The sequence below is a fragment of the Protopterus annectens genome, chromosome 1.part2 (assembly GCF_019279795.1).
Source record: "Protopterus annectens isolate FY-2018-M chromosome 1.part2, PAN1.0, whole genome shotgun sequence".
NCBI lineage: Eukaryota > Metazoa > Chordata > Ceratodontiformes > Protopteridae > Protopterus > Protopterus annectens.
The window spans coordinates 1,109,753,313-1,109,776,311 of NC_056727.1; the positions used below are offsets into that span (position 1 = coordinate 1,109,753,313).

The 22,999-nt window shown below is 42.2% G+C and overlaps 1 protein-coding gene across 3 annotated transcripts in view; it reads right to left on the minus strand.

Annotated features, from left to right (window-relative positions):
• LOC122792248 (phosphatase and actin regulator 4-like) overlaps positions 1-22,999 on the minus strand; it is a 2,537,344-nt gene that overhangs the window by 2,121,594 nt on the left and 392,751 nt on the right. The gene's annotated exons all lie outside the window — the stretch shown is intronic.

The following is a 22,999-nucleotide window of genomic DNA, read 5'->3' on the forward strand; positions in this document are numbered from 1 at the left end:
TTCTTGCTGGTTGGGTTCGGAGCCGAGGACATCTTCAAAAGCTCAAGAGCTGCTTACTGGCTCGAGGCCCCTCTATATCCCATGATGCCTGGCGCTAGATACCCAGATCTCATTTGGTAAACCTAACTGCAGACATAACAATTATAATAATAATACAGTAAATCTGTCCTAGGATGCATGAATCCTACTGGAGAGACTGCTAGTCAGAAGTAATAGCCAGAGAAGACTCAGCCAGTGATAAAAACATAAGGAACTCTTCTCGGTCTACTAGGATAGGAGGGTGGAGGGTGGGATGCAAGAAAGAAGGTGAGAAGACAACATGGAACGTTATGGTAGGTACATAACTTCTTAATGTTAAGTTGTCTATCTCGCCTTCATTCTTGCTGGTTGGGACAGCATCCCTAGCACATCAATCCGGGATGGCTCATCGAAACAGACCCTTCAGAACAGTGGAACCAAAATCAGCTCTGCTTCTGCAGGCCACATCCAGCTTATAATGTGAAATGAAGGTATGAGGATTGGCCCATGTAGCTGCCGCACAAATAGTTTCCATTGGCAATCTTAGCCACTGAAGTAGCTAGAGCTCCAGTGGAGTGACCATTTGGTTTAGCAGGAAGCTCTTTATTCCCTAACTGATATATAAATGTAATAGTAGATGTCAACCACCTAGATAAGGTTACTTTTGACACCGGTATACCTCGTTTACCCTCAGTATAGGACAGGAACAACTGGTCTGATTTTCTGATTTGCTTGGTTCTATGCAAGTAAAAGCATAATTGTCTATGAACATCCAACTGATGTAATTTGTGTTCCGCTTTGTTGGAATAATTTGGAAAAAACACAGGCAGGTCAATAGACTGATGCAAATTATTATCAGAAGTAACCTTTGGAAGGAAAGAAGGATTAGTCCTGAGAGACCCTCTGTCATTGTGGAAAACTAGATAAGGAGGGCGAACACAAAGAGCCTGAAGTTCAGAAACTCTTCTGGCTGAAGTAATTACAACCAGAAAAAGGGTTTTCCAAGAAAGAAAAGAACAAGAAGCTGCAGGTTCAAAGGGGGCAGTATCAGGGAAGCCAAAAACAAAATTTAGATCCCACGGAGGCGGGGGATCTCTCAGTGGGGGCCTGAGCAGAGTGGTCCCTTTAAGAAAAGCTTTACAAAGCTTATGGGACATGATACTTGTATCAGATAGACCAGTGTGAAAGTTTGAAACTGCAGCTAGCTGAACTCTAATTGTGGCAGAAGAGGATCCAGCACGAAAAAGCTCCGCTAGAAAATCTAAAATATGGTGCACAGTGGCTGAAAAAGGATCTACATTCCTCGCCTCTGCCCAGAAAGAAAAACGTTTCCACTTACTAGCACAAGTCTTTCTAGTGGTAGACTTATGCGATAAGATGATTTCACGCACCGAGTGGGAGATGTTCGGAAGCCTGGCTAAGGTCAGAAGTGGAGCAACCAAGCAGTGAGCTGGAGAGATTTAAGGGATTGGTGCAGCCCATCCGATTGATGGATCAGGAGGTCTGGAACTGGGTCCAGGGTCACTCCAGAAGGTGATGATGCAGGAACGGGAACCAAATTTGAGGCCAGTAAGGGGCAATGAGGATCATCTTGCATCCCAATGTGGTAGCTTTCTGAATTAGTTTGGGAAACTGACGGAATGCATAAAAAAGTCCCTGAGGCCAATCGTGAACTAGAGCGTCTCTGGGGGAGTGTCCAGGAAGAGGGAGGAGAGATGAAATTGTTGCACTTGCTGTTGAAGGGGGTGGCAAAAAGGTCGCAGCAAGGCTGACCCCATTTGCGGAAGATTTGGTCCGCCACTGTCTGAGAGACCACTCGTGAGGCATGACAATTGCTCTGCTCAGCCTGTCTGCTATAATGTTGGACTTCCCAGGGATGTGCGCTGCTATCAGAAACCATTGGGAACAGATCGCCCACTGCCAGAGTCTGAGTGCTTCTCGACATAGGGGGTAGGACCTGGTTCCGCCCTGCTTGTTGATTGTACCACACTACTGACATATTGTCTGTTTGAATTGCAATGGTCCCGGTGGGAAGAGAGTTGTGAAGAGCTTGCAACGCCAAAAGCACGGCCCTCATCTCCAAGACATTGATATGCAGATGGTACTCGTGAGGCTGCCAGGTGCCTTGGACTGTTCGGCCCTGAAAATGCCCCCCCACCCGATCAGGGAGGTATCCATGGTCACCGTAGTCACTGGAGGAGGAAGAGCAAATGGTCTGCCCTGGGGTACTGATGGGGAAACCATCCAGCAAGCAAGTTGGTTTTTGCACGTCTGTGTGATCATTATCTTTTGAGACCTTGGAAGTTGCTGGAAAGACCATTGGGTGAACAGCATCCACTGAAGAATCCTCATATGAAAATGAGCAAGGGGAACTAGTATGATAACCGCTGCCATGAGACCCAAGGTTTTTAGGATGAATCTGGCCTGAATTTTTTTGCATCCTAATAAGACCTGCACATGTCGGCGAATGTCTAGCACTCTGTCTAATGAAGTCTCGCTGACATGTCCTTTGTATTTAAGTTTGCGCCTATAAAGGTAATAGATTGACAAGGCGACAATGCAGACTTTTCAAAATTTATTGTGATGCCTAGTTTGGAGCAAGTTTGGATCGTGTAATCTCTGGCTCGCAGCAGGTGATGTCTGGTGGTAGCAGTAAGGAGCCAGTCGTCTAAATATGGAAACACCTGGAATACTTGCCATCTCAGGTGAGTGGTAACTACTTCCAAACATTTGGTGAACACCCTGGGGGCTGAGGTGAGACCAAAGGGCAGAGCTCTGAACTGATAATGACTGGCTCCCAGACAGAAGCGGAGGAATCTTCTGGAGCGTCTGTCCACTTTGATATGGTAGTACGCGTCCTGAAGATCTATGGAGCACATCCAATTGTCCTGACCCAGAAAGGGTAAAATGGACTGTAGCGTGACCATCCGGAACTTCGTTCTTTGAACAGACCTGCTTAGTCTGCTGAGATCCAGGATGGGTCTCCAGTCCCGTCTTTTTTGGTACCAAAAAGAACCTTGAGTAAATTCCGGATCCTTGCTGGTCTGCTGGGAATGGCTGGATGGCTCTTTTTCTTAGCAGTTTTGAAATTTCTTGAACTGCTTGATCCCTTAGATTGGGTGGAACATCTGGAAGGGATTTGTTGAGAATGTAGGGAGTGCGAAAGAAGGGGATTTTGTAGCCTTCAGATATGATCGACAGTAACCATTTGTCTTGTGTTATACTTTGCCAGGCTTTTGGGTACAGCGATAATCTTCCCCTGACTGCCTCCGAAGGTGGACAGCCGGGCAGCCCCTCAAGGATGCTGGAAGGGCTTGTCAGAGAAAGATTCTCTTTGGCCCTGATTTTGCGGACCCCCTCTGCCCAGAGGGCGGTGTCTATTGTTGTTCCCTCCTCTGCCCCTGGAGGGGAACTCCCCACGTGTGTCAGGCACAGCTCCCTGAGGTTTCTGGAACCACATCTTACCACTCTTCTGACCCTTGGGATACGGTCTTGAAGGAGTGGAAAAATGGGCTCCCACAGCAGAGAGAGTCTTGCCTTCCCTGCTCACACCTGGTAAGGGTATCCTTCACCTGTGGTCCAAAAAGAGCAGAACCATCAAAGGGGGTGTTGGTGAAAGACGCCCTGAAGGGTTCCGCAAAGTTACATAACCGCATCCAAGCATGCCTCCTCAAGGCCATGCCTGGGCCTGCGGCCCTACTCGCACCATCGGCTGCATAAGAGATGAGCCGCATGGAGGAGTTTACTACCGAATTAAGAGTCGCCAGCTGGGAAGCAACCATGGCCTGGGCCCCCGCAGCTGATGGATCTTGAAGGGCATCTCCTAGCTCTTTAAGGAGGTCCCTTTGAAGGCGGGTAAAGTGGCACAAGTAGTTCAGCGACCTCATGGAGAAGGTCGCTGAGGAAAACATCCGCTTCCCATATCTGTCCATTATCCTAAATTCCTTATTAGGGGATGGACAGCAGAAGAAGTTTCAGCCAACTCCTTTTTTGTGGCCGCTGCTACCACCATGGCATCAACGGGAACACCCTTTGTCAGAAATGCTTGTCCTGTGGTGCAGTAATAAATTTTGTGGGTCTTCGGGGAAGTTGGTTCCACTGTGTCTGGGGCTGACCATGCCTTCCAAGCCACCACAGACATCAGTGGATCGAAAGACGGAGACACCCATGAGGTGGAGGGTCGGGAACCAAATGCTTCCAAAAATACAGACTCATCCTTGGAAGGGTTAAGGGTAGTCCAGTTCCCCCTCTGACTAAGTATCTCAAGAATGTCTGAGGAGGAGACGTCCTCAGAGGGGGGATCTCGGGGACCCTTCCGAATACTCTAAGTCGGTATCTGAAGTGACAGACTCAGTGGAGTCAACATGCTTCCTCTTGCATTTCCTCTTTCGAGGGGGCTCCTCTGAATGATCAGGGGAGGCCTCGGAAGAGGAAGTTAAACCCAATGGGGTGCCCTGGAGCACTTGTTCCTCACGCTTGGGGTCTGGAGGAGGGGCAGAGGCAGGCGCAGGCACCATGGGGGGAGGAGCCAATGAGGCTGACTCAGATGCCAGCACACTCCTCATGACCTCGAAGGCGCCCCTTCCCGATATCGGAGAAGGCTCCGGCGAGACCAGAATCCTTCCCAGCACCGAGAGAGACGGCTCCGAAGCCGATGTAGGAGCCGAACTCACCTGCGCCGAAGCTCCGAGAGGGAGAACGGGGTCGGACAAGGGTCCGATGCCACTCGCCCCTCGGAGCTGAAAAGGAAGTCCCGGCGCCCAGATCCCTCCAAGGATGGAACCATGGAGGAGATCGAAGCAGACAACAGAACCGAAATGGTAGGTATCGGTGCCGACTGTCCCACGATCCCAGCCCCAGCAAGCTCCGGCTCCGAGCTCAAGGGATGAGTCGAAGGAGGAACTACTGTAGAGACAGGTGGAGCCGAACCCTGATTAGGGGGGCTGGATAACATTTTTGCCAAGGCCTGCGATTTTAAAAGCCTGCTCACCACTCTCTCCAAATCATGGTCAGATAGTCTACAAGACCGAGAAGAGTGGGATCGGTTACTTCGCTCAGACTGTAACATAGTCGACTCAGGAGCAGAGTGTATCGACTCAAAAGATGGTGATCTAGAGCGTTTTTGACTCCCTGACTGTTCCGACATCAGAGTCGGGGCCGACTGGGAGAAAGGTACCTCGGTGCCAGTTGGCACCGAAGTTGGCTGGGAGATAGGTACTTCGGTTCTAGCCGGAACCGAAGTTGAAGCAGACGCAAACCCAACGACGGCTCCGAACTGGGAGCCGGAAGCTTCGATGGCTTGGAAGGTTTCACTGACTGAGCCTTAGCCGGTGATCCTTCAGGTTTGAGCAAACCCCTAAGGATTAGCTTATTCCTACGCTCCTGCAGGACTCTTGGACTAAAGGCATGACACACCGTACAAGAGTCCTGCAGGTGTAGGGCACCTAAGCAATAGACACAAGAAGTGTGACCATCTGTCAGTGACATTTTCTGACAGCATGAGTCACACTTCTTGAATCCAGACACTTTTGTGTCTTTAGACATTCCTGTAACAAGGAAATATCAAAATACAAAGGAGTAAAAAGGGAAATAGGCAACTAGAAAAACAGATGCACTCCACACAAATTACCACACCCTAACAGCACACACACACACTATAATAGAAGAAAGGGTAAAAAGACCTACTAACTACCACAATTTCTAATGAAAAATTTACTACCGTAAAAAAGGAAACAAGGATAAGCCTCTAACTAAAAACGGCTACCTTTAAAAGGAAACTGGGAGGGGGGAGGGGAAAACTCTCTAAGAAGAAAACGAGATTTCAGGGGAAGACCAACAGATACTACAACTATGTATGAACACTAACTATTTTAACAACTAACTATAATGATATACAAAAAAAGTTCTATATACATATAACAATAAAAGTGAAAAATATGACGTGAGCCAGTAAACGCAACCTCGTAGCAGAAGCGGCAAATGAGATCTGGGTATCTAACGCCAGGCATCATGGGATATAGGGGGGCCTCGAGCCAGTATGCAGCTCTCGAGCTTTTGAAGATGGCCGAGTCGGAGCCGAGGTTGGGCTCTGAACCCAACCAGCAAGAATGAAGGCAAGATAGACAACTTAACATCAAATGTTCATCAGTACCTTTAGCTTGCAAGTCCATTTTGATAGAATCAATAACAAAGAACCTAAAATCATGAGAATTGCATCTAGAAATATGCCTAAACAACGCATTGGTTAATTTCTTATTCCTGATATTCAAAAATTGCCCATACATGCGATCAGTGAACTTTCTTGAAGTTTTTCCCCACATAAAAACATAGGCACTCCTTACACAAGGCCACATATATCACATTACTAGAGTTGCAATTATAGTAATCAACTGATGTATTTCCAATTTCAAATGGTGATATTATCGCCCTCAAGTATGTGCTTACATTGTCTACAAGCACCACACTTGTAGATTCCTATTTTATTGTTGATTCCTATTTTATTTTTCCTACAGGAGGCCTGAGTTCCCCTTTCTAATAACTGTTTAAGGCTAACATCTTTTCTATAACCTACTTTCAGTTTAGGCCCTAGTTCATCCAAAATTTCTGGAACAGTTGAAAATATCCACCAATATTTAAAAATAATGTTAGCAACATGGGGGTATCTAAGCAAAAGGTAGTAATAAAGACCCGATTACCCCAAGCAGGTTTTACTCAAGAGTGGGTATTCTCATTATTGCCATTTAAAATGGGTGAATAAATTCCCCTTTCTCTTTTCGTAACTACCTCCATTTGAATATTGAGTAAAAACTCAAAGGTATCCTCTAGCTAAAGACATGATTATTACAGTCAGATTCTTCTAAAAATTGTGTCCTGTCTGACACCATCCTGGCCAATTGAACAAACTGGCCTTGGACTACAGCCTTCTTTTGATGCTAGGGGTGCCCACTAGAAATAATGGAGGTATGAATTACAGAAAGTAGGTTTACAAAAAATATTGGACACATACATTTTATTACTGGTGACTTTACTAATTTCCATATCCAAGAACACTATATGGTCTTGATAGTATGTGTGGGAAAAAGATAAAAATTCAATAGTATTGTTAATGTATACCAGCAATTCATTTAATCTAGTCTGTGCTACATTCCATAACAGGAATATGTCATCCAAAAACTTGGTGTACATGGCCCAGTTACCAACAAAAGGGCCATTAAATATATACTGTTCTTCCCATTCGGCCATTATGTAATTAGCAAACATGGGAGCACATGCTGCTGCTTCATTGAGTTGGATTCAGTTTCCACTTGTGTGGGACCATTAGATTTCTGCTCAAGTCTGCCAGTGAATTTTGTTTGCCTGGCAGGAATTGAGCTTGCAGGTGCACTTGCTTGCTCAAGGCTGTGTTCCATAGAGCCATGGCTAACCTGCAGAGTGGGTAGAAATGAGTTCCTCCTACTTGTTTATGTACCACATAACTGTGGTGTTGTCTTTATCAAGAGTTGCCCTGGAAGGATAAGGTATTTGAAGGCTGTAAGGGCATTCTGTACAGCTAACATTTCTTTTTTGATCAATATGCAGGTGCATTTGTCTTGGGCTCCATTTGCCTTGAATGCATTTGCCTGCCATGTGAGCCCCCCATGCATAGTCTGATACATCTGCTGTCAGGGTTTGGGTGGTGGGGGGTTGAGTGAAAGGGAAACCCTTATTGTGGTTGCAAGCCTCTGCCCACCAATGGAACTCTGTCCTTAGGCAAGGAATGATAGGAATCACTGTTTCCAGGTCCTGAGAATGCTGATAGAGACTTTTTACGTACCATTGAAGTTTCCTCATAAGTAATTAGGAGGATGCATGAGGCCATGAAATCTAGTGCTTGCAGTATTTTTCTTGCAGAAAGCTGGGTTTGGGTGGCCAGTAGTTTGAAGTAATCTGTCAAATAAACCTGCTTTTCTGTAGTGAGGAATGCCATCTGGGAAGTTGTGTTCAAGCTTGCTCCCAGGAATACAATCTTTTGGCTGGGTACCAGATGTGACTGCTTTTCGTTGATGGTATGCCCAAGAGAAGTTAGGAGTCTCTTTACAAACATCAGGTGCTAAAGTAGCAATTCCTGACTGTCAGCCTGAATCAGGCAATCTTCCGAGTATGGGTAAATTTGAATGTTTCTCTGCCTGCAATATGTAATGGCTGCAGCCAGGCACTTTGTGAATACTCTGGGCGCAGTAGATAAGCCAAAGGGAAGTGCATAGAGCTACCCTGAAACATAGATATTTCCTGCAGGATTCCCTTATGGGGATGTGCAGATGAGCTTCTTTTAAGTCTAGGGTGACCAGCCAGGAATCCTTGTCTAGCATAGGAAGCAGCTGGAGTGTAACCATTTTGAATTTTGGTACCACCAGGAAGGTGTTGAGAATTGACAGATCCAGGATAGGGCGCCAAGAGTTCTCTTTTCTGGGCACCAGGAACAGTCTGGAGTAGAAACCATGTCCCCTTTGCTCTGCTGGAACAGGTTGAATAGCCCTGATACTGAGAAGAAAAAGTACTTGCTTTTGGGCCTCTGCCCACTGGTTTGGAAGAAGGTCTGGCAACCCATTTGGGGTTGGCAGTGAGTGGAAGTAGAATCTATATCCCTTGGATACAATGTTTAAGACCAGTCGGTCCTGGGTAATGTGCTCCCAGTTTTTTGCATGCAGGGTGAGTTTTCCTCCTACGGGTGTAAGTATTTGTAATGGCTGGGCAGGATGAAGAATAAGTAATTGTGAACTTTTTCCATAAGCGAGTGGCTTAACAGTCCCTGTTTTTGAGGAGGGAGCACTCCATTGTTTATATCTGTGCATAAGCGGAGACTGTAGTCTTGGTGGTCTGTTGCCCCTGGGTTTGGGCTGGGGAAGGACTGGAAACATTTTTTTGAAGGCCAATGCCTACTGAATCTAGGTGGCTGCACCTGTAGGAAATCTTTAACAGTTTGCATAGATTTAGCTTTTCCCTCCATCTTTGAGAACTTCTCCTTTTGTGCCAAACAATAATTCTTGGTTAAATGGAACATCTAGTAATTTTGCTTTGACATGGTCTGGCAAGATTTGCTCCTTCAGCCAAGCATGCCTTCACAGAACAGACCCAGTGACAGCAGCTCTGCAAGATGCTTCTAATGCATCAAAACCACACTGCAAAGTATGTTTGCCAACTTGGTTTGCAGAGTGCATTACATTTTTGTAAATTTTTATTTTCTGCACAATCAGGAATCAACATTTTTTGTTTAATTAGTTCCAGAATATGCTGCTGGTACTTCAACATGTGAAACTGGCAATTTAAAGCCCTGATGGCAAGAGTTGCAGAGGTGTATATACTTTCTTTCCCCATCTGTCTAAAGCCCTAGAATCCCTGTCCGAAGGGGTAGGGTTTTTGGCTGTAGAACCTTAATACCTTTAGGTCCCTGGGAAATGGTCTCTGGGTCCACAGTGGGATTTTTAAATAGAAATTTGTGAGAGTCAGGTACTTTGTAGTACCAGTCAAGCTTTCTAGGAGCTGGTAGTAAAGTATCAGGGGTAAGACTGGATTCCATGAAGACATCATCTACAATCTCCAGAACAGGGGGTATACCTAGAAGCCTGTGCTGAGGCAAGTCTAGAAATTCCCCAAGTCTCTTTTTGGACTGTGGGTAGTCCTGGCATTCCCAACAGAAATGCTCCCTTAAGGTATGCAAGGTTTCACCGAAAGAAAAATCCTCTGGGGAGGAGGCAGATGGAATGGAATCCTCTGCATCTGAATCCTCATAGGTAGAGAAGGGTATGTGTCCTGGTAATCAGAGGGCTCAGAGTCATCGGACTCATGGTCTGTAGAATCAGAAGCAAAGTCAATTCTTTGTCTTTTAGAGGGGGAAGGCTGTGCAAACGTAACATTTATAACAGGAAAACCGCAGCACCAGGAAAATATCAACCTGGGACAAAAGTGCAATATTAAAGGAACTTGATCAGGAGGGAATGTATAAATACTATAGCAATAACCCATGGCTGGATATGGGTAATGCTGGATTTACCCCCAGTTGGTTTAGTTTGGACACAAGGGTAAATCAGCATTACCCACACCCAACCATGGGTTATTGTTATTATACAATGACATTATTTAAGAAAAAAATAAATTAATGTCCTTGTATAATGGTGCCGTGGTGCTCTTCCGTGTTTTTCCCTGGTACCATGGGTCTTCCTTGATGTACCGGTCAACACCCCCACCAGAGATGACAACATATTGGACCAGGTCCATGGGCGACTGGTGTTCCACACTGGAGGTCAACCCCTCGCTGGTTAGATCTGACCATAAACTAATCACTCTGGATATCCACATTCCGCCCCCACCCGCGGTCAAGGAAACCACCGTGAAAAACTTTTCAAAAGCAAACTTCACATTACTTAAGACCAAGATGAAAAGTTTCAAAGCTCCCATGCTAAAGGATAACACTGCCCAAGCTGCAAAATCATTTACTAATGCACTCTACGGGCACCTACAAGAATGCATGGCTCATGCTATCCCAAGCAAAACCAAGACTCACTCCTCCAAGAAAAGGAAAACAGTCTGGTGGACCCCTGCCATAAACAAGCTATACAATAGAAGGAGGAAACTAGTACAGAAAAAGAGTAAAATCCCAAGAAGGGAAGACATCCCTGATCAGTATCAGCAAGAAACTGAGATCCCTCATAAAATCATCCAAGGCTATCTTCGAAAGAAAAATTGCAAAGGACTCCAAAGATAACCACAAGGCATTCTTTAGCTATGTTAAGAATCTAAGTGGCAATTCTCAGACCTGCTTGGAGTTGGTGCAGAATGCCACAAAATACACTGAACAGACCAATATTGCCAACATCCTGGCAGACAGGTTCAGTGCAAGCTTCACCCCCTTCTCACCAAAAGACGGGCCCATAACCATACCAGAAGAATGTAGTGCCCCTGAAATCACAGACACTCAGGTTAAAATAGTCCTCTCCAAAGCCAAAAACACAGCATGAATGGGACCGGACAGTGTCCCAGGCTGAGTCTTACATGAGCTCAAAGATGAATTAACCCCACACCTAAACACACTGTTCAAACTCAGTCACTCCACAGGCTACGTGCCCACAGAGTGGCGCATAGCAACAGTTATTCTGCTCCACAAAGGTGGAGCCACAACAGACCTTGGGAATTATCGCCCTATATGCCGGACTAGCTTGGTCTGCAAGGCTATGGAGCGCATCATCATGGATCTCATTAACAGAGACATTGGGAACCTCCAAACACTGGACCCTATCCAGTTTGGCCTTAAGGACAGATCATGCCTCCTAAACCTGGTGGACTTCTTTGAGACAGTTATCAAGGCTATACACAACAGAATGGTGGTCCACACAACCTACCTAGACCTCGCAAAAGCCTTCAACACCATTCCTCATTCTGGTATTATAGACAAGCTCACCAGCCTGAACATAAACCCATACATCACAAAATGGGTTGCCAACTGGCTCGCGGACAGAACCCACATGGTAAGAGCTGCGGGAGCTAGGTCTGACTCTAAACCGGTTACAAGTGGCACTCCCCAGGGCTCAGTCCTAGGACCTCTCCTGTTTGACATATACTTCTCAGAGGTACAGGCAAGCACAGGAGGACTATGGCTGACCAAGTTTGCAGACGACTGCAAACTAGGGGCTATAACTAACTCTCCAGCTGACAAAGAAATCCTCCAAAAGGGTCTCACTGAGACAGACACCTGGTATCAAAATCATGGCTTCAAGCTAAATGCCAAAAAGTGCATAGTCATCCCCTTTGGAAAAAACAAAGTACCCACAAACTACCACATAGGTGGTAGTCCCCTAAATATGGAAGACATAATAAGGGATCTGGGGACCCAAGTAGATAGTAATCTCTCCTTTGATAATCACATTGCCAAAGTGGTTAGAAAATCCTTCTATGTGGCCCACCTAATCACAAAAGGGTTTGCATCCCGATCAAAAGAGGTCATTGTGCCCCTCTACTCATCACTCATCAGACCCATCATAGAGTACAATGCCCCATTTGGGATGTACCTTACAAGACACCTGCAACAGCTGAAAAGACCACAGAAGTACCTCACCAAGGGATCACTGGCCTCAAACAGATGCCCTATGCAGCTCAACTGAAGAAACTCCAGCTGTACTCGGTTGCATACCGCCTACTCAGAGGTGATCTCTGCCTGACATACAAGGCCATGTCCAACCCAGAATTGATGGACATGCTCCACCTAAAGAAAACCATACCCCCGAGTCACACGCTCTAGGGATCTAAACCTCACCACAACAATAAATAGGATGTGCTGGAGGGATAGATTCCTGTCCCAGAGACTTCCCATGCTTTGGAACAAGACTCCAATCTACATTAGGCAGAGCTCCTTGCTAACACTCTAAGAGAAACCTTGATGAGTGGATGGGAAACAGAAAGGTTACCCCGAAGATCACTTCAATGGCTGTGCTGGACAGAGGCACAGGGAACTAATCTAAGGGGGCAGCGAAAGCCAACACATTCTGGCTAGGCTTATAAATGCCTTCGGGCAGATAGTCTAGTACCTACCTATGAACCTATGCGTATGGGACTTGCATTCCCAAGCTTACACAGCACATTAGTGCTGTGTAAAGCAAGCAATGGAGAAAGGAAGATCTCCATTGTTTTTTTTTTTTTTTTTTTTTTTTTTAATAATTAAAAAAAAAAAAAAAAATGGGGAAATGCAGATACTTCAAATGTACAGGGGAGACTGGACAGAAACAAAATAAGGATAATCAGGTATGTTTTCTCTAGTTTTGCATAACATGCCTAATTATCCTTGTATTAGTTTTGCATAACATGCCTAATTAGCCTTGTATTTGTGCCTGTCCAGTCTCTCTTGTTTTAAAGTCTCAGGTTTTTGTAACTTTATTTTTTTATTTTTTTTTTAAATAAAAGAAAGTAAAGAAAATCTGGGCGACTGGACTTTTTTCCATTGGTATATGCTCGATTTACAACAGGCACTCTGGTTGGACTGACCAATTAGCGTGCTCATTTTTGAATGTTAATGTCCAGTCATTGTACAATAGGGAACAGATGATGGGTCAACAATAAAACATGAGCAAATAAGAATAAAGCTCAGTAAAGAATACTTCAGAATACTAAAGCAAATACTGAAAACTGCTTTGACATTTAAGAAAAAAGTCAAGCTATAAATCAATTAGCTCTTCCTGTTATAACTTACAGCTTCAGAGTGACTGACTGCCACAAAAAACACTCAACCAGTTAGACAAGAAAAGAAAAATGCTTCATGTTTACCAAATAATATAGAAAATACAGTGCAAACCAAGGTAACACATCCCTCGCTCTCAAGGAGGCGTGGGGTTCCTTGAAATTGACTACATGCATAGATCTGCAGTTGTGGGACTGCATACATAATTGCTGATGTCCTCAGATCCAAACACAGTGAAAGTTCTAAAACATGGAGAAGTCATGTAAAATGACATTTTTGCTTAGCTTGGAAACATTTTGTAACAAAGCGGGAATATAAATCAAACCAAAAGTAGACAAAAAATCTGACAGCAAATGAACATGCCAAAAAGTATCAGATGAGGCAGAAAGAAAATTTGAAAGTCCACAAAAACAGTGGAAGTATAGAAATATTCTGGAACAACCTCATGTTGACCAAGATTTGATGCAGGAATAGCTATGAAAAAGTGAACTGAAACCAAAAGATAAACTGCTAATGATGGCTGCCCAAGACTGTGGACTACGTACAAGTTAGTTTACAAAGTCTACAGAACAAGTGGGAGAAACAGGCAAAAGTAGATTCTGTAAAATAGAACTGGAAACTGTTACACATCTCATTTTTGGGTGTCATATACTCATGGCTGAGGGTCTTTAAACTGAAAGACAATAATATGGCAAAATTGCTGCACTGTGGATTATGCAAAGGATACAGTATAGAAGTAGCTGAGAAGCACTGGAAATATGAACGACAAAACATTACACAGAATGATGAATGCATATCACGAGATCAGCCATTACCAGAAGTTCAAAAATAAATGCAAACAAATATAGTAACTCAGGAAAAAAGACTAAAGAAGCACTGATCAGTGAAATTGCTCCAGCCAACTATTAGTGTCTTAAGTGGCAAAAGACAGTTACAAATACCAGGATTGTAAAGCAGAAACAAGAGCAAGGTGGAAGAAAATACCCAGACAGCACAAACAGTAATGGGATTGATAAGATAACATGTTTTTTAATGTTCACTACATCAATTCATTCAATCATAGATGATTCAGCATTAATGCATTCTGATAAAAATAAAAAAGCACCTACAATCCGAAAAAAAATCTTCTAAAACATTCAAAGGATATTTGTCCAAGTCTGGAGTCCTCCTACATGTGAATATAACCAAATCTTATTTAGCTTACAATATATAACAATTTTTTCTCTGCCCCCAGGACGTCACCCAGCTACTCATCTACCTGCACCCAATCAGCCCATTCATTCCATGGGGAAGCCTGGCATTTCCAGGCTAACCAGGAGCCCTACTGCTGATTCGCTCCTGCCCAGAAATTCACAATTAATCCTCTGTTTCCAGACAGCAAGAGTTGGGTATAAGAAACAGGCCAGCTTTCTGGTCCTCTGCAGCAGTCTGCCATCTCACTTACCCTCTGGAAGTTCCTCCTCCACCTTCAGGAGCTCTTCCAGGTTATGGTATAGCTGTCCTCCAAGGGGAAGTGCACCTCTGCATGCCAAATCCCTCTCAGCTTTCAATGTTAATATACCTGATAGGGTGTACTCAGTAGGCTCAAACTCCACAAAGTATAGTGCTTCCTCATGGTATCACCTATGTGGAAAGCCAGAGCTGCCCCCAGGATGGCCAAGAAAGCAATAGCACCTCATCTTATTCTCTCCAACCAGCTAATACATGTAGCCTAGTCACAAATCAAACATAGTCAGGACTTTATAAGTCTACACCACAAAGCTAAACAATATCTATATAACAATTTTTGCACTCTTTAAACTTTGGAACAAAAACATTACTGGAAAATATAAACTTGTATGTATTATTGATAAAAAAATTAAATTTAATAAGCATACTATTAAATGAACAAAAATCAAAGGCTTGTCAAGTTATACAGAATAAACTGCACCTGACATAACATGCTTACATTACTATAGCTCACATTTCTGTTCCTAGTCTCCTATATGCAATATCAGTTATTTACTAACCTATTCATGAGTAGATACATAAACCTACAAAATCTGCAGTTAATCAAGACTTAATGCATAACTCTCAAGTACACATGCTACAATACATCCACTTTTGCCACCGCAAAAATAAAAATGACCCACCAATTCTATTTTCTCCCTAAACATTTCTAGCCATCCAATGAACAAATGCTAAAAAAAAAAAAAAAAAAAACTTTAATCTGAATTGCAACAACTTATCAAACCCCCTTGATCTAAGGACCATTTAAGAGATTCTCTCAGCACATATAGCCAAGCTTTGTAAAACAATCTTCTACCAAAGTAGAAAGACATCATAACTAGCCCTTTTAAAACAAAGGCAAAAAAATCATTAACTGGACTTCCAATTGCCACAACATTATATAAATATTCTGTTACAGCTATTACTTTTTAATCAATAGTACTGCTGATGGACCAACTTTTTTCTACATCTAACTCAATACTTTCTCATCTACTATTAAACAAATCTCTTCTCAAATGCTATCCCTTCTCTTACTCTCGTCACTTAATCTTCTTTTCTCTATGTGCCTCCTACAGATTCTTTTCTAGTTCCCTTCATTTCCTCTCATCCTGTCTCTACTTTTCATTTCTGTACATTTCACCTCATAACATGCTGTAATGTGCACCTCCAAGCACTCTTGTATGTATGGCATAAATGGTACGTAAATGCCCCTACCATGCATTTTCTTGGCTAGAGTAGTTTTGTAAATAATGGATTCATTTTTGCTGCCAAACATTTTGCATATGGCTTCTTTGCATTTCTAAAGTCAACTTACATCATGATCCATTTCCTAATACAATAAATGTGTCGCAGTGCATTTGCCTGGAGCTTTCCTCATCACGCCTCTACCAAGAAGGTGCTGTCCAATTAAGCTATCCTCATCAAAAAAAAAAAAAGCAAAAATATGGTGGAGGACCAATTTCAGGGACTTCACAAGTTGAGGAAGGTTTGTCATAACTTTGAGGTGATCAAAGTAGTATACACCTTGGAACCAGAGCTAGACTAATGAGAGACTCTGAAGATTGCCCCACCTGAGCTAGTGGGGTACACTCATGATCCACTCTATCGCGAAGGACTGTTGCTGATGCATTCAGACTCACCCCATACTTCTTGTGGTTCTCTTGTCTGCTGACAAATGCAAACTTGATCCCTCTCTCTCACTGGTCAGCTGCAACTATCACCTTCCTTTTTCAAATAGTAAAAAGTGATAATGCTGTGCCTGGACTACAGATCACAAGATTTTTTGATTGTCTACTCACTTTAGGCACGGAACAAGGAATTTTCTAAACTTACCACAAACCACACAATAGCAGGGTAGCACTCAAAAACAAACTTGCACACGACGACAGAGTGCTAAAAAAACAGGAATACAGTCAGCAACATTGGAATCAGGGCCTTTATTCCACATGACATTCAAGATATTCAGACTACTTGATTTTTATGTTTCCCTTTTACAATCACTTAACTCTTAAATAATAAATCCTTCTGAACATGACTATTAAGATATTCAACCTCAGTAAAGTTAAATACAAACTGCATTCCACTTAATTCAGTAAGTTCAAAGCCAAATTGATCAAATAATTTTATAAATTCCAAATACATAGGGCCCTTAGAATACAAACCATTCAGAAACTTCTAAACTCTAAGCCCATGTCACACTACTACATGTTAAACACTCCCTTAGGTATAAATTGTCCAACTGTAAACCTCTAAGTTAATTCAATTTCTTTTCAAAAATAAGTAAGATCCTTAACATTTTTAAAACTTGGCAAGCGTAAATCTTCATTAAAATGTCTCTCTAATTGGCAACAGATTTTTTTATCATATTGGTATTTTAGTACTGTATCTTTAACTTTTTAATTAGGCTTTCTTAATTGGTTTGATTATTTAAAGAAGTGATACAATGTAAGAAGCCATTATAATCAAGTCTCCAGTGAGGGATGAAAGCGTTGAATGAATGTTTTAAATGTCTTATGGAATAAAGGCAGTTTCCAGTGTTGCCAACTTTCTAAAAGTGTACATTAGCACCGAGACCTACACTGTGCAAGCAACAAAGAAAAAAATGATACAGAGACCAGATGTGCCTTCTTAGCAAACTGCTTGATGCCATAGCATGTCCTGGGCCACATTATTGTCTGCCTCTAAGAAAGGCACTTGTAAGGATTTCTATGAGGTGGTCATATCAAAAAAAGACATTTTCATCAGTTATCCAAAGCAGATGCCATGCCTTCCACAATGTTACCAGCGAAAAGCATTGCTGTCTCACAGCAAGAGGCTATACAGTTTGATTCTACGCTGGAGTGGCCCTTGTGTATCATCATCATGGGTTTTCTCTAGGCACTACATTTTCCTCCCACCTCTCGAATGCATGCAAGTAGGGACAATTTAGATTCTCCAATCCACCTGCGTTTTTGTGTTTGTGTGATTTTGTGTGTGCGTGTGCATGGGCAAGTCTGTTTGCATGCGACATGGAAGAAAGGTCTAGTGATCTACTTCCATTCCATTTCTTGCCTAGTGCATGGTGACAAGTTGTTCAAGGAGTTACTATAGAAGCAGTAATTCATAGCCAGGGACAGATGAACGCATGCAGACTGACCATGGGTATTGTACCCGATATGTAGGGTTTTCTACAAATCCTTAAAATGACAATCCATACATTTTTCTTCCCTCTGCATGTTCTCCTCTCACTCGTGTCAGCAGCACTGACTACTGCTACACCAAATTGCTGTGAGGTTGCTAAAATCAAAGAGTAAAGACCCTACTTTCAGTAGCAGCCAAAACCATATCATTATCTGGCAAGAAGCACAGGTGTGTAGAATGGCAAGACATGCAGTGTGACAAATAATTTTTGCGGCATATTGTTTTCACTCCCAGGCTCATTGTCAGTCTACTAAACAGAATGAATGAATAACCTGTACTTATAAACTCAGGTATTCTCTTTCCAGCAATGCATGCACCCTTGTACTTTCATTCCCACAAGTAGGTGTGCTGTTTTCCATGACTTATTTTTCTTTACTCAGACTTGTATCTTTCTGCCCCTTCTGCCACTTTATGAAATCCTTCATGTAGATAATGCAGTTATTAGCCCTTAACTGGTATCCTGAGCTCTTAAGCTACAAGAACTGTCACTGGAGTTTTTCAGGCACCCTGCTACCATTTAAAAGTAGCAGTTGCTACTTACTGTTTAAGTACTAAAAGACATTGAATCTGCTGCCATCACCATCTAAAAAAAAATAGTCTTCCTTGTAAGTCTGACAGTGCCATGCACTTCATAGCTACACAACTACTATCATCATACACTATAGTCTGTTTTACTGCTGTGCTTCAAATGTGTGCCTCTCTGCTTTGATACACAACACTAACATTTTATTTTTATAGTCAAACAGATGTAATACAGTCCCTGCAACAACTAATCTGTTCTACAGTTTCTGCATTCATAAGAATAAATCAAGCAGCCAACATCCACAGTTATGCTCAGGTTATTACTTTAGTTTCTGTTCTACCCATACAATAACAACTCTAAAAATCACTTCTGCATAAATACCTCCTTGTATTTTTGCATACACAATCTATAGTTTCCAAGGTTACCCTTGTACACAACTCATTTTGTTCTTATGCACACAACCATATGAAGAAAAACAAACTCCCTCTGTTTAAATGTTTGTTTCACGTAGCTTGCATTGAAGACACAGCCTAAGGCCATTTAAAGGTAGCCAAGAAGGTAATCAGCAGAGCTGAAGACTCAAGTTCCACTCTTTCCCTTTGGAAAGTAGTTTAACCATTTATTCTGTCTTCATATTGTTACTTACCTGACCATAGATGGAGACAAAGTGTCTCTGAGTGAGACAACAATAAAGCAGATTCTTCTGGTGGCCACTCCACGGGGTCTCTCAAAATCTTAGAAGTGTTTCAGAAACAAGCAAAAGTGTTGAAGTCTATAAATGAGGCTTGCTTCTTTATATAACCCCTCTACTTGACACCTAAGCGAGTTACTCTCATGGGTTTATTAGAGAATGTTCCAGAAGATGATGCAAATGGTTTAAGACCGTTATAATACATAGAAATGTAGATGACAGCAAAAAGCAGGGTTTTGTAATAAATTACAAGTAAGGTGGTGTTTTTGTGTTATGTTACAGGCACTTATCGTACTCGATAATACTGTTGTAAGGCTGCAGCTAGGTGGTACAACGATTCAAAAGGTAAGCACTGCTGTCTCACAGCTTTCTGCTCCCTCCAGTTAAGTGCTCAGCTGGGGTGCTTTCTGTGCAGCTTTGAAATTTCCTGACTTATTTGGTGTTTTGGTTTCTTCTCACATCTCAGATTCATGCCACAGATAAACTGCTGGGGGTCATGTGACCATGCATGCTTGAACTGTGACAGACTACCATCCTGCCTGGGACCAGCTTCCTCTGTGATCCTGAAATGGATGAAGCATGAACGAGAATGAATGAATAGCCAGTAGCTGTAAAGGCCCACTGGTCTACATACCTGCTCAAGAGGGTTGGGAGGTTGGCATAATGGTTAAAAGTGTTTACCTTAAAAACACAAAGTGTAGGGTTTGATTCTTACATGAGATAATTGGCTAGGCATGGGCAGTTAGCCCAGTACTAAACTATGAACCTATGAACTATGAAAAAAGTATATATATAACCTGCAGTGCATCAGAAAAAAGTAATATTTAAAAAAGTAATCAACTATTTTTCAGCTACTAACTACTGGCATGAGCATGTGATATGTATTTTGTGTCACAAATGTATGATATATGCACTTCTGCTAAATTTACAACTATTAAAACCACAGCTGGATTTTCTTTTAAGTAGCTTTCCTACAGATTTGTTTTTCTTTGTGTGCTCTTCATGAAAGTACAGTGTTGCTGTGCCTTTCAAAGGCAGCAGTCTGACATAATGGTTTGGTACACAAGACAAACGCTGCAGTAACTGACATTGAACATCAAAGTCTGAATCTCACTGTTTACACTTCTTTTGTTTATACACAGTACACAAACGCTGTATCTATTTAAAATAGGATTGCCTAAAATCCTATATCACTGTCGTAACTGGATGACAGAAAATACCCAGAGGCTTATTCAGTCAACTCATCCGCCTAGGATTTCTGAATTTCCTAGTAACAGCTCTTCCTATAACATTCAACCTTGCCATAGTTTTTTCTTCCTGATCTTACTTACCAATTTACTGCTTAATTCTATGCATGCCCAGTAAGTTTTGCACTCTCACCCATCTCTAGGGAATACTTATCAAGTACTGAAACACCAAAGAGGCTGATTTTCAAGATAAATAAAATTGCACACATTCAGGACCGGTGTCAGCATTTTGGGGGCCCCCAGCAAATGTCAAGTTGGGGGCCCCCTAGACACTTCCAGTATAAGTATCATCCTGAAAATGCCACACCTCTTAAAAAACTTTTTAGTTTGTGTTGAAAACTTTTAGTAGTAGTACGCACAAACAGACCTTAGCTACAAGCTGTTACATTACAACAGGCCTAAATACCACACTTTGTTGAACTGTCTAACAAAGGGACACTTACAGTTACTGGCATTTAGTTGCAACAATGATACAACTATATGTACAGGTCTGGATTGAAACAGCAGGACTAGTCATCACTTCATTTAATACCCTCCGTACACCCTCCAGTTCTCTCCTCTGATTCCCCCCCTTCTGGGCTCCCATACCATGCACATTACTTTTTTCTCACATTTTGCCTTACTCTCAGATTTTTCAAGAAGCCATAATGTTCTATATGCTCTGAAGGGCACTTTAAAGTTCTTTTCTCTTTTTACACAACCTTTTCATCCAATAATGGCTTGAACGCAAATTATTACTAAGGAAAGAAATTCACTGTTGCTGTTCAGCTTTAGTTTTCTTTGCAACCTTTTAGCACAGGTTTTCTGACAAAGATAGCACAGTAATAACCATTTAGGAAATAACTCAATTAAGCTGGTGCCCCCCCAAAGGCATGGGGGTTATATATGTGTCCTGGGATGCATTTCAGAGCATTTTACTCCAATGGTGGCCTAAACAAAAATCATGAAAAAGAAATAATTTCAGTCTTATTTTTTTTCTTTCAAGGAAGACACAAGTTGTGCCCAAGGCTTAATGTTCAAAGCTGACAAAATAGTAGCTCACAATAAACTAACAAGCCAGTTGTGGGAATACATAGGTCTTACGTGGGAGTACTGGCTCCTTCCCTAACCTCCCACTAAAGACAGTCACTGCCTATACATCCCTCTGGTGTTAAGAGTAGGATGAAAGCAGAGGTTTAAATTGCCTTAGCCATATATTTCAAGTGACTGCTGATAAATGTATACACAGCATGCTTCCTTACCCCTAACCCTCAAAATAAGCCCAATGTATATGTGCCTGATGTGTGATTGTGAGAATGATTTCTGTAATATATTCTAATCTGTTGCTCTTAGACAGTACACCACCCTTACACAAGCTATAGTACCTTCGTTTTACACCTCTGAGGTCTGTGAAAAAAGTAAATAATGACCACACTGTCCTCAGCTCAATCACAAGGTATAATGACTTCAGCAGAACACCACTAAGGGTTGACTGTGAGGAAAATTAAAGTTGTAACAATCATACAATCTCTAGACCCCTATAACCTACAGCAGCTTTCTGTACACGCACATTTGAGCAGGGCTGGTTTTAGAATGGGTATTGTTGAAACCAGAGGCTATTATCAGCTTTATCCTAAAAGGGTCATATCTCAGTACTGTTCAGGTTAAACAGCTCAGTCAGAAAACTGAAACATTTTTTGTCCTCATTTTTCTTCAACTAGCAATAGCTTTTGTGAGGGTCCCCACAGAGTCAAGGATGATTAAGGGAGTCCCCAGTATCCATTTATACAGTCTGGTGAGTGGGGGCCACCAGACTCCAAGAAGATCTGTGTGTCTGAATGTTCTGTGATATATCTTATGTCTTACTTTTGAAGTATAATTACTTGTTAAGCACATTTTTTACTGATACCCAGAAGATTAATGTCTGTGTCAGGGCATTATTGGGTGCATGCGCAGACAAAAATCAGTGATATTTTTTTACACACACAAAAGCATAAGCCATAGCAGTCCTAATTTTGTAATGATTTCAGCAAATAGCAATATATTGTGCAACACTGGTACTGCCAGACCAGATCAGTGACTGCTGTTTAGCCATCGTCAAACAGCAGCAGGGTTAAGTTACTTATTTACCTCATTGAGGAGTAATGCATACCTGGTTACTGTCCCCGATTTCACAGACCTTCCCTGATTTTGTTCTGCTTTCTCCTTCGCAAAAAGTTTGATTTGCTGGTAAATCATTCAGGATTATAAAGTCAATCAATCCAGACATCTTGAGTTTTATACTTATCGTCCAAAAATACGTGTTGATGCAAAGGGTCTTATTTTACTAACTTTTTAAGTGCATTAGAGTAATAAAATGTAGTCCTGATTCTGAGCCTTTATTCTATTATTTTTGGGATTGCACGGAATTCTTAAGCAAAGGAATTGAGAGTTATACTATCTGGTGTTATGCTTGTATTTATAAAACTCCCTGAAAGAGGAAAACCCTCCCTGATGAGCAGCTCTTCTTAAATTCCAAAATTTGCACTGTCATAAGTCACTCTGGGCTGCTGATCTCTCTAGTGCTTACCTTGCTCATGTTCATTTACCAACTTCATCCTAACAGGGTCATATCACAGCCTTGTTCAGGTTAAAGAGCATAAAAATTAGTAAATTAATACATTTTTTTC